The sequence below is a fragment of the Athene cunicularia genome, assembly GCF_003259725.1.
Source record: "Athene cunicularia isolate RWA chromosome 4 unlocalized genomic scaffold, athCun1 chr4_part3, whole genome shotgun sequence".
Lineage (NCBI taxonomy): Eukaryota > Metazoa > Chordata > Aves > Strigiformes > Strigidae > Athene > Athene cunicularia.
The window spans coordinates 6037957-6049522 of NW_020799100.1; positions in this window are offsets into that span (position 1 = coordinate 6037957).

Consider the following 11566-nt stretch of genomic DNA (forward strand, 5'->3'; position numbering starts at 1 on the left):
TTTGTGAAAATAAATTTACTGACATCCCTACTCCATCTGCCAGTCCTAGCTCTGGTTTTAGCAGTGTCTAAGACCATAGAGTTTGCACTGAAAGCTGTGTGGGCCTATTGGCATCTCTCACATCATGGATTCTACCTGTAACTGCAGTTTCTACATTCACAGTTATTCATGTTTTTTAAAATGCTGTATTACAGCCTTGTAAATAATGTAAGGGGTTTAGATAAAAATACTTCTTCCATCAGCTTTGCCTGATTAAATTAACACATTTGTTTATATGCTTTTAAATACTTTTCCCATCCCAGTAATTTACAAATCAATACCTCTGGCATGCAATTTTGTTTAACAACATAGGCCAACACCTAATTAGTGCCTCATAATCATGTGAAAATCCTGTTAATGCAGTAATGTAATATGTGTCCTGGATGTTTTGTTGCTCTAATCCTGGCCTGATGAAAAGGAAGCCGTAGTAAACATATTTTATAATTAATATACAAATGTAAAGAGATCAAGCTTGGAACTTGTCTTCTAGATATAGCTTTTGCGGAAACAATAATTGATGGTTATGTAAGTTTTCTAGGCCATCAAAATACAGTCATCCCTAAGGATGTACTAGAGTATGTACGTACAAGGTCAGGATTAAAATGTCCTTACTGAGCCTGTCTTTAGCTCTATTACATGCAGCTGTGTCTTGAAAACACTTTGGACCAGACACTGTATTTTTCCATTTGGTTTTGGAGAGCCTGTAGGAGCACTGCAAGCTAAATAATAACTACTCCAGATGATTCTCCTGCTTTTAGAGGAATCTCGTGGGATTTTTCTACCATCTCATGACAATGATGTTGCCCTATTTATTTACAGATTTGGGGGGCTCTGCCTTTAGGAAACTGCCAACAGACCACCCAAGCCAAAATTTAAACAGCCACGTTATGTAAACTGCATTATAGGAACTGCCAAAACTAGCATGTTCTCCGTACACACATAGTGCAGCAGAGTTGTCAGAAAAGAGGCTGATATGCGTTGGCTTCAGTGTCATGCGGCTTAGAGATCATGTCATGCACAAGCACCAAGTCATTTTTTATGCAGGATCAAGTCAATTTTTATGGTAGTTACTGAACAAATCCTGGAAATGAGCAGAACAAGTTTAAAAGGAAATGTATACTTATATTGCCTTAGAGAAAATTCCTGTTTCTTTTTCACTTTGGTTTCAAAAGTTATCCCTGGTCTTAATACTGTAGCCTGTCCTCCTCTGTAGGTGTGCAGCTTTCCTGGAAACCCATCAACCCGTAGCATGAAAAAAATAATTGGTAGTTGCAGAAGGCGTGTATCCCGCGACTGCGTGGGAGGTGCACATCTGGGTTTGGCTGCAGTGAAACTGGGTGTATCTGCAAATTGGTTGGAGGTGCCCCTGAGTGCCTTTGCTCGCACCCTTTCTTTCAGCTTCTTCTTTCAGCTGCTTTGTCACTGTTCTGGAGATTCCTGATGCTGCTCTGACAGACCCTCTACTGGCTGTAGACTTTCCAGAGCTATCTCTTAGAAAAACTGGTTAACAAGTAACTCCGCACGGACTATGAAACATCTCAAAGTTTGTAAACCAGAATTTAAATCTGCTGATTTAGGTGACACCACAGCCTACTGGGAGTCACCTGTAAGCCTCCTTGGTTTAGATAAATCCGGGGAAATGATTAAGTAGTGGATCCATTAAGCCATATACATATTCATACAAAATTCGTTATTTGTATACTCATTATTTCTTCTGTCACAAGTATTTAAAAACTATCACCTTTTGTATGCAAATTTCTGCTTAATAATACTTGCCAGCCTTCAGATTAATGAATTGCAAGCATAATTTTGCTCATGACTTTGAATCACAGAATGAATTAAGATTCGGTCACAAAGATGCCATTTATCTTCAGTTTTGCAGTAGATGATTCTTAGTGCCCTGTGTGTAAGCATGTAAATAGTCAGGCTGGAGATGCACAGGCTTGTACAGATTGGTGAAAACTTAACCTACAGATAGTACTTATTCACTTGGGTTCTTACATACTTTCAGCAACCGCCAAGTGCCCTGAGTATTTTCAACAGCTGAGCGTGTATATATATACTGCATTGACAGAGTTATCGTGTTAACACTATGAACAATATGTAAAATTCCTCCTCCTCATGGATACATAAGGGTTATATAAAGATTTGTGTGACTTAGCTGTACCTACAAATAACATCCAAATCACAGCAAAATCTAAACCTTACACTTTCTAATATAATAAGCAAAATATGAAAGTTCATGACAAAATTCTGAGTAACCGTGGAAGGCTTTTTCTCAAATGTTGCTTTCTTCAGTAGTCCCCTCTAGCCCAGCTGGCAGGTCATTTCTGTAGAATTACATAGAACCTGTTTCTTATTGTCTAACTGCCAGTTAATGCATCCATCAAATAACCTTGGGGCCTGATGCTAATATAATTGAAGTCAGAGGTATAAGGGAGAGACTGGGCAGGAAATCCTTGGTGCTGCAAGAGCAACGCATTTGTGCATGCCAGTCAGGTGTAGCAGCTCAGTGTTTTGGTTGAATGAGTGATCCCTCAACCGGGAGAAACGACGTTTCAAAAATGTAATGAAGTAGATGCGTATTACTGAAAGTTACATGTTCCTAAATGAAACAATGCTAGTATCAAGGGTAGTTCATTTCATACTTGAGGACAGGTTTCAGGCAGGTCATTATTTCAGTTTCATCTGCTTTAGTTACTGCTTGGTTGGTAAAGAGGAAAAAAAATTAATCAAGCTGCACAACAATTAATCTGTGATATGATATGGCATGAGCAGTTATTACTCATAGTGAAAAGCAATTTACCAATTCATCCAAAAATAGCATAGGAAAAATCTTATCTGTAAAAATGATAATTTTACGCGTTATTTCCATTTATGCATTAGCTCACTACAGCTACTTCTTATTAACTCAGGGAACTGTTAAACATTTCCCTAATGTGCATATCTCAGTAGGATTTTCCACCATTTGTGTTTCCAGTTGCTATAATGGCATTTCTGAGGAAATGCTTCTTGCTTGTGTCCCATTGCATTTTCTTGTCTTTTCAGTTTTAAACATCTGCTTCACAAACCTTTTGAAAATAATTCAAGTCCTCTTATGGTTTTGGTGTGAGTTGGTCTGGGTTTTTTTTCCAAAATATTTGTGTTTTCAGAAAGGGTGTTCAAATCAGAACCATGGAGGCAAAGATTTCAGAATGTTTTTTCCTTAACCTGCAGGAAATTTAAATATTTGGTCCCATCCTCATTTCTCAAAGCTACTTGCTAGGTATAGGCAGTACCTTGTGATACTTTTCTACAAACAAGGGCTTTTATTGCACTACTGTCGTGTTCTTGTCTTCCTGCCACAGTAATAAGCCCCAGTAATCTTACCTCTCCATCACTATTTAAATAGTTGATAGCAGCACCAGAGTGACCCTGGTAACAGGCCAATGCCAACTGTTTGAGGTTGATACCAAATCTGTACTTAAGGGCATGGCTGTGAGCAACTTATTTCCTATTATAGCTGTGAGTCTGAAGAAACATCATAGTAGAGAGTTTATCCGAAAAACACTTTTCTTTTGCCTATTTGCTGTTATACTTGGCACATAACTGTTATGGGCATGGTCTGGTTTACATCCAGTCAGGCTGTATTTGGTGTCAGCTAAACTCTTTTGCTGTTCAGCCTTGTTCCAGAGCAGTCAGTAGAGGATGGGATGTATGGCAAGATGGTAGTCAAGTCCTGTGTGTTTCCTGGTACAGGATCTACGCATACATTGCCAGTCTAATTTGCCTTTTTTTCACTCATGCTGAGGTCAGAAAGATCTACTTAAGGTTAATGAGCCACCTGTTTTTGTAAAGGACACCAGTCACAATGACTGTTTTTCTGCTTCTTATTATGTACATAAATTGATACTACCGATGGTGAAGAATTGTAGTGTTGCAGTATTGTTCTGTATACAAGCAGACAAAAATTGCGTGCTGGAGATAATTACCCACTCATGTACAATTCAGAAAAACAAATGGCTTTTTCATTAAGTTTGTGATTCAATACACACTTGTTCTTGCACTTGGCTCTTAAGCATAGCACATAGAAGATGTATTTTTAAGTTTTGAATGAAATTTAGAGCAAATTGTAGTAATGTGAATTCTGTTAACTTCCCCAGGACTTGCTCATCTGCCCACTTAGTCATATACACGTGAAAACTTGAGTCTTTTAATGTAGCATGCATGCTGAGGCACAGAAAGAAAATACAAGTTGTAATAGGAAATTACCCTTTTAGATGACGTAGTTGTATAGTGAAATACTATTTTTCTTCAGACTTTTTTCTTGCCTATAACCAGTAAATCTGCCATGAATTTTTACTTAAGTTTCCAAATTACAACTTTATTGTTGCCTAGACTACAGAGGTGAAAGCTCTTCTGAAAACATTCTCTATTTTGGTTGGTAAGTCTCCCATCAACAGCCGAGGAGAGAATTTTCAGCAGAGTCCCCATCCTAACATCTCTATTTCCATGTTTAACCTCTACTGAAATACTTTCAGTTGCCTACAAACAGAGTCTACTGTAGACTAAGTTGTTTTCTGGTTTGGTTTTTGGTTTTTTTTTCTGAACTGTTTCCTTTAGTAGACAACAGAACTATCCTGGGTTCATCTTTAGACTGTCTTTTGTGTGATTCTGAACATCATGTCATTTAAGTACTTTTTTCACTGACGCAACAGCATTGCTACTTCTCTGTGTACTTTTTTATTTATTTTGGCTTTGCCTCATGAGTTACACCATCTGTGGTACCAGTTCTCCATCTCTTAGTGCTAACATGCATCAGTGAATGGACTTAAGCTGGCCTGTAGTGGAAAAAGCTGATTGATGCTGACCTCCCTTAGCAAGCAGGGGTGATTTAAATCAGTGCAAGCAACTACCTACCAGCTGCAAACACGCAGGAGAAGGAGCATAATATATAAACAAGATCAAATGGAGAAGATGGTAAGGGTGGTGCTATTGTGCCTGCTACCTGCAGCTCACCTTCTTTTGAAATTCAAATACTTATTGCAGGAAGAAAAGAGAATGAAAAGAGAATTGCATTGAAGCAAAGAGAATGAAAGGGGTCATTTGCTCAGATACATTAACCTTTGTTTATCATTTCCCTGTTCTCACCTTTGGGTTTCGACCCCAAATATTTTTCAGCTCACTTCTCCTCATTCCTGATTAATCCAAACCCATACTGCACTCACTTTCCAGTTTGTCAAAGACCTGTTCCGATCAGTTTGGGGAAAACATTGTGTATGGTAGAATTTTATTCCACAAGGATGATTCTGGGAACTGTCCATGCATAAACAAAACTGTTACTTTTCAGCACACCTTCTGAGCTCCTTCATTCATTTTCCAACAATTTTTAACTTTTTATGATCTCCTAATAAAGTATTCACTAGCACAGATACAGCCCTGCCATTTTGCATTTTCTTCGAACCTTTAGGCATCTGCTTTGCTCTCTGCAGTAACAGCTTGCTAAGTACAAAGCAGCAGTTTTCACTTGCTTGTAACAAAATTATTTAAATGTGATAAAAATAAGGAAATTGACACTAAAGAAGGGGATTTTTACAGCATTGAGAAAGCTGGGATTGCCACTTGTGATTGATATGCGTAGCGTTTCATGCCACACAGATCTTCTTTCTTCAATCACCATGCCAATTATTATACTAAAATGTTAATGATACAGTCAGCGAGTCATATGCAGTTGCTGATTTATCAAGTTAGCAGAGAAAATGCAGGTAAATCAAAAAGAAGACAATTTTGGAAAGTTAGTCACTGTTGAGTAAAAACAGTGATACCACTCAGGGATGTGGAAATAGGTTAATTTTGTAATAGGTACAGATGTTCATTACAATTTGTATCATGAGAATTTTGTTCAAACTCTGTTAGTATCACCGCTAAAAGATTGTTAGAAGAATGTTATAAAAATTATTCTATTTTCTGTTCTCTTTTAATCTTTGTAGCAGTTATGAGTCATCACAGAATTTCAGTAGTCAGTATATTGCCAGTTTCATGATCACATCAAAATGCATAACAAAAAGAGAAACTATGCAAGTTGAACCCATTTTTTGTGAAAATTTTAAAGAGAATAAATGATCTGCATGTGATAAATTGTGTTTCTAGGGCTCTTCCTTATGCAGCATTTTCTAATCATAGCTATAAGTTAGATTGTCATAGAATTCCAGACAGAGGATGTGTGAAATATCATTAAGAGTTCATAATGTGTATAATAAGTCATATCATCCATTAAATGTATGCTTGTTAATGTATCATGATGGATAAATTACCACGTTATTCATGGTAACTAGAATCACACATACGGCTTCAATAATAATATTGGTTCTATTTCTGGCCTATAAGGTGCAAAATTACACAAATAATCAACAGTACACACTTCTGTTGGGCACAGAGGACCTGGTAACGTGTGAAGTGTACATATAAATTCCTGGTCAGCTATTCTGGAGGCCTCAAACTACCCATTGGAAAAAAACTAGGCCAATCTTATTCCAGATTGCTGAATTAATTCCTGATCTAGTTTGACTAGAAGTGTGTGTGGTTACACATCAGATAAAATCATACCCAACAGGACAAATCACATCTGCTCACTTCTATAGTCATGCTGTTGACAAGACAAGGTGTCCATTTCCCTACCAGAACAATGATGATTTATTTTCACTCTTGCTAAATTGTGTTGACCTCAAAGTGGTGATGTTCAATATGTGTAATAGTGTTTGTCTCTTGGAGGATGGGCTAATGGAAAACATTCCTATGATAAATATGTTTGGTTCAATTTGCTGTTATCAGATGATGTGGTGACTGTCAACTTTGCAAAGGAAGCGTAAAATGATGCCCACTTAGAGCAGCATGTGAACTCATTTTCCAAAGGCTTAGGTGGTAACTCAAGACACAAGGTGATGTGAGTTAGGATCAGTATGCTCCTAGGGATGTGCATCTTAGTCATTTCTATTGTTTCTCTTGTTGTATATTTCGCATAGCACAGAATCCATTATTTAACTTCGTAAATGGTAAGAACATTCTACCAAGTTTAAAAGATGCAAATCTTTCAGTTTTATAATGAACTAATTTTGTCCTTTATTTTAGTCAGTTTAAAAAAGCAAGAGATTCTTAGAGATGTTTTAGCATTAACTTTCTTTTATTTTAAAAGTGCCCTAAATGAGGTTTAGTCATTCTGACTTGAGAACCCTCTTTCTCTGAAATTGGGCATCATGAAAAATCACTTTCCTCAGGTGGCTTTTGCAAGTCACAGAAGCAAGAGTCAGAAATGGTGTGAAGGTTGCCTTATGAAGCACAGTAGCATCTGGATCTGAAAATCTGTAACATTAACTTTCCTTGAGGCTTGTGATCAGGAGCAAATCTGAATATTTCATCTGATACTCTCTTCAGTATGGATTCAATTGGGAAACCAGTGAGCTCATTTCCTAGACATGTAAGAGCACCCCGAATTTCCCACAGCACTGTTCTTCATTCTTGAGACTAGGAAACTTAGCCCCTACTTGAAAACTTTACCAGCTCATTCTGTGCTATCTACAAATATATGTAGATATATGCTTGCTATATTCTGTAGTTGAAGATTCCTGGTTTTGCCGGTGAAAGTTATATTAATGTCAATACTTGTAAGAGTCTAGTTCAGGTCACATCAAACACTGTCTTCCTCTCAGTCATTATAGTGTGTTCTGTTTTGTCATTGAGAGATTTCCCATACCATTTCTCTATTGCCAGTTGGTGACGCTTGCCCGCTTTGTACAATAACTTACTGAGGTCTTCAGGTGCAGTAGTACATTTTCTATACTATTTTATTAAATTCCTTTCTGTTACAGATACTAACTACTATTTGTGAAATATTTTTTGTTTAGAAGGTGAAAGCGTATTAGGAAATGCAGAACAGTAATCCAGAGGATTTTTTTCAGAATTGCATTTACCCAGCTCATCAGTTCTTCACATAAACATTTTCACATTTCCCAGAGTGGTTACGGCCTAAATTAAAGTTAAAAAATCCACATTCTATCACTGCTAATAAGAACTGCCATCCTTTTCCAGTAGTACCCAAAGACTCAGCTGAAGATTGGAGCCTGATGTTAACGAGACTTAGTACAGATACGCAAGAAGACACAGACCTTACTTCATCATGCAGATTTTGCTACTGTTACTCATACTGAGAAATCAGGAAATTACCTGCAGAGGAGAACATTACACAGCACAAGTGAAAATGTAAGTGAATCCTCTCTTCTGTCCTTTAAAATTTAAAAAAAGGACACCCCGGGTGATTCTACATTATACTATCAGGGCTGATTATTTCAGGGTAGCGTAAGCTAATGCATGAAGAGAATTGCAGCTTTCATAATATTAGTTTAAGTGTTAATGCATACCTTTATTTAATTTCCTTGATGATAGAAAGAAATCCAGTCTCATAAAAAATATAAGGCAAAATTTACTACCCATATTAAGGTGAATTTAAGTCCATCGCTAACAGCTACTGGGGAGTATATAAAGAAAAGATGTTTTATTCAGTGCTGGCACAGCTTATCAACAGCATGTGTCTGCACTAGCAAGGGGAGCCTGCTGTACTCCATCAAAGGCTGGGACAGTCTATAAAAACATTCACGGAACTGGGAGAAGCAGCGGACTCTGTTCCAGCTAAGAGAGACAGCAGCTGTGTGCCAGGATGTCGTACTTCCTGCTATAACAAGTAACAATAGTGAGCATAAATTAAGGAGGTGGAATGGGAAGTGATGGAGAAAGAGTAACAGAACAACTTGGAGACAGTAATTTACAAATTGTTTAACTGTTTGGCATACCCCGCAGCCAGCAAGGCTGGATCCAGCCTTCAATATCCCTTCCTGAAGATTGCTGTGGCTCTGCTGTAGCTTTGGATGAGGAGAAGGTGACAGACAAATAGTGCTGGGAAACTGAGCCTGTATGAAAAAGAACACAGAAAGGATACCTCATGCAGGACACTGCCAGGTTCAAGAACTGTTGGTTGTTTCTGGATAGCCTTCTTCACCTGAGCCATGGCCTGAGACCAGATTCATTTCACATAGGTCAGCTGAGAGCCAGCAGATGGAGATGACCTTCAGGTGTTCTCAGTTTGGTTTGTCCCTGTGGGCTGGAACTGAACAGCCTCACATCCTGCTGCCAGTTCTCTGACTCACACAGCTCTCTGTTGGCCTTTTTTTTTTTTGTTTTCAAGACCTTGTGCTTTGATTCTGGAAAATCTCTGCAGTGGCATCTGGAAAAAAAGAATAGCTTCAAGTCTAATTTATGTTTTTAGATATATGTATTTAGCAAAGTTCGGAAAGGGAGCAGTTCTTCCCTGAAGTATCAGTACCTTCCAGCCAGCAATGAGGCCTCCAAGGAACAGCTGAATCTTGAGCAGTAGGCAGTGATGCTGAGAAAGAAACATAGCCAGGGGATGTCGCTACAGAGATTTACGCGTCCCCCAAAAGGTTCACCCTCCCAGGGTACTCCAGAGCTTTTATTTAAAGTTACGGTGCCTAATGTGATTATGCCCACCTAGAAGGAAACAGGGCAGACAGCAGCTGCCCTATGTGGGGAGAAATCCCTCTTCAGATGTGTTGGAATTTCTTCCTCCCTGAACTTGCCAAGATTGACATATCTAAAATAAATATTTCTCTCGTTGTATGGAGGAAGCAAGAAGTCCTGTCACTCAAGACCCAACTATGGAGTACATGTTAATTTCCATTATGTCCTGCAAAATGCCATAAAGCTTAGAGTCTCAATCCCAAAGGATCTGTGTTCCCAAGTGTCAGCATTTGTTTCCAGAATCACTGCTGTTTTGCCAGGTGACATTTCAGCTCCTTTAATTCCCTCCCCTGGTCTTCACAGCAATTTTATGGCTACCTACAGATACATTCATCCAGGCATTACCTTTTCAGTACAGCAATCTATCAGCCTCATAGAAAATATTTTGATGTACTTGGACTCCCACAGTTGTACAAAATTCCTTATCAGATCCCCTACTCTTTCAGAAGAAGACATAATTGTGCTATGGGTCTTTTTTTTTCTTATCCAAAGCTGAGTGGGATTTACAATAATACAAGTAGAGCATCAAATGAAATAAAACTTATTTGTCAGTTTTTAGCTAGCAAAAGAGAAGCACCAGCCCACCTTATCCATGTGGGTGTTCTTGGCCTGTTCCAGCAAGGTGCATGCTTTAAAATAAGATTGGGACAATAAAGCTTGGGATCATTCAGCTGAAATCACCAGCCTGCATACACTTGGCAGATTAAAACTCCAGAAAATTTCAGGCTGACATTTAGAATGGAGTGAAATTGTTTAAACTACATTTAACAGTAACTTTTCCATAGCCCCCGTCTCTTCATCTTCCTAGCACGAAGCCAACGGGCAATTTGTTTGGCAGTCTGCAATATGTCTGGCTGAGACGGTGCCAGTCTAAATCAATACACGCTGCATATATACTGTGGTGATTCAGTGGGCTGCATTAACACACCTGATAGAAACTTTTCAGATGTGAGGTTGTTTAACCTTTTAAAACCATATCTGGAAGGTCTTTGGCGGTATCCTATGCTCACTACTGGAAAACCACCTCAGATGCCTGACTGGTCAACCACTGTGTGGTTAACCCTGGCTCTGTTAACCCCAAGCTTAACATAATGGTGCTGCACTGAAAACTGCAGTTACACTGTGCTTAGTATAAAGTTTGGCTAAGGCTCAGGAGCAAGTATTCAGTCACTACTACACCTACAAATCATCTCTTCAGGTTTTGAGAGTAGATGTATCAAACAAGTTGTTGTTTTTGGCGTGGGGTTGCAAAGCAGCCACAGAACCATAGAATGATAGAATGGTTTTGGGTTGGAAGGGACCTTAAAGATCATCCAGTCCCACCCCCCTGCCATGGGCAAGAACACCTTCCACAAGACCAGGTTGCTCAAAGCCCCATCCAGCCTGGCCTTGAACCCTGCCAGGGAGGGGGCATAAATGCTAAGAACTTGTTTTCCATGATTCCACAGTACTTTGTGCAGTAGCAGCAATTTGCTCGCTCTTATGCGATCTTATGTCCAAACTTTATTGTTTCAGTGACATATGGCACTTGGAAGGTGGTAGTATAAGGTTCCTTTTCTTATCTTGTTAATAGATGTTAATTCCCATCTTGAACTGTAGCTTCTACAGTTGAAAGGTGCTCACTTAATTTCCTGACACAAGGTTGCTTAGTTTTTTGGGCTCTGTCGATATCTTGTACCGTGTGTTTGATTAAGACACTTATTTTGCAGAATTATATAGTTCATTGTAAAAGGTCTTCACAGACCAGAGAAACCATGAAAATAAACCTGGAAGGGACCTCTGGAGATTATTTATTCCAACCTTCTATTCAAAGCAGGGTTAATTCCAAAGTTAGATCAAGTTACTTAGGGCTTTGTCTATTCAAGTTCTGAAAACCTTTAAGGATGGAGATAGATATATAGATTTCCTTCCTTCCTTCCTTCCTTCCTTCCTTCCTTCCTTCCTTCCTTCCTTCCTTCCT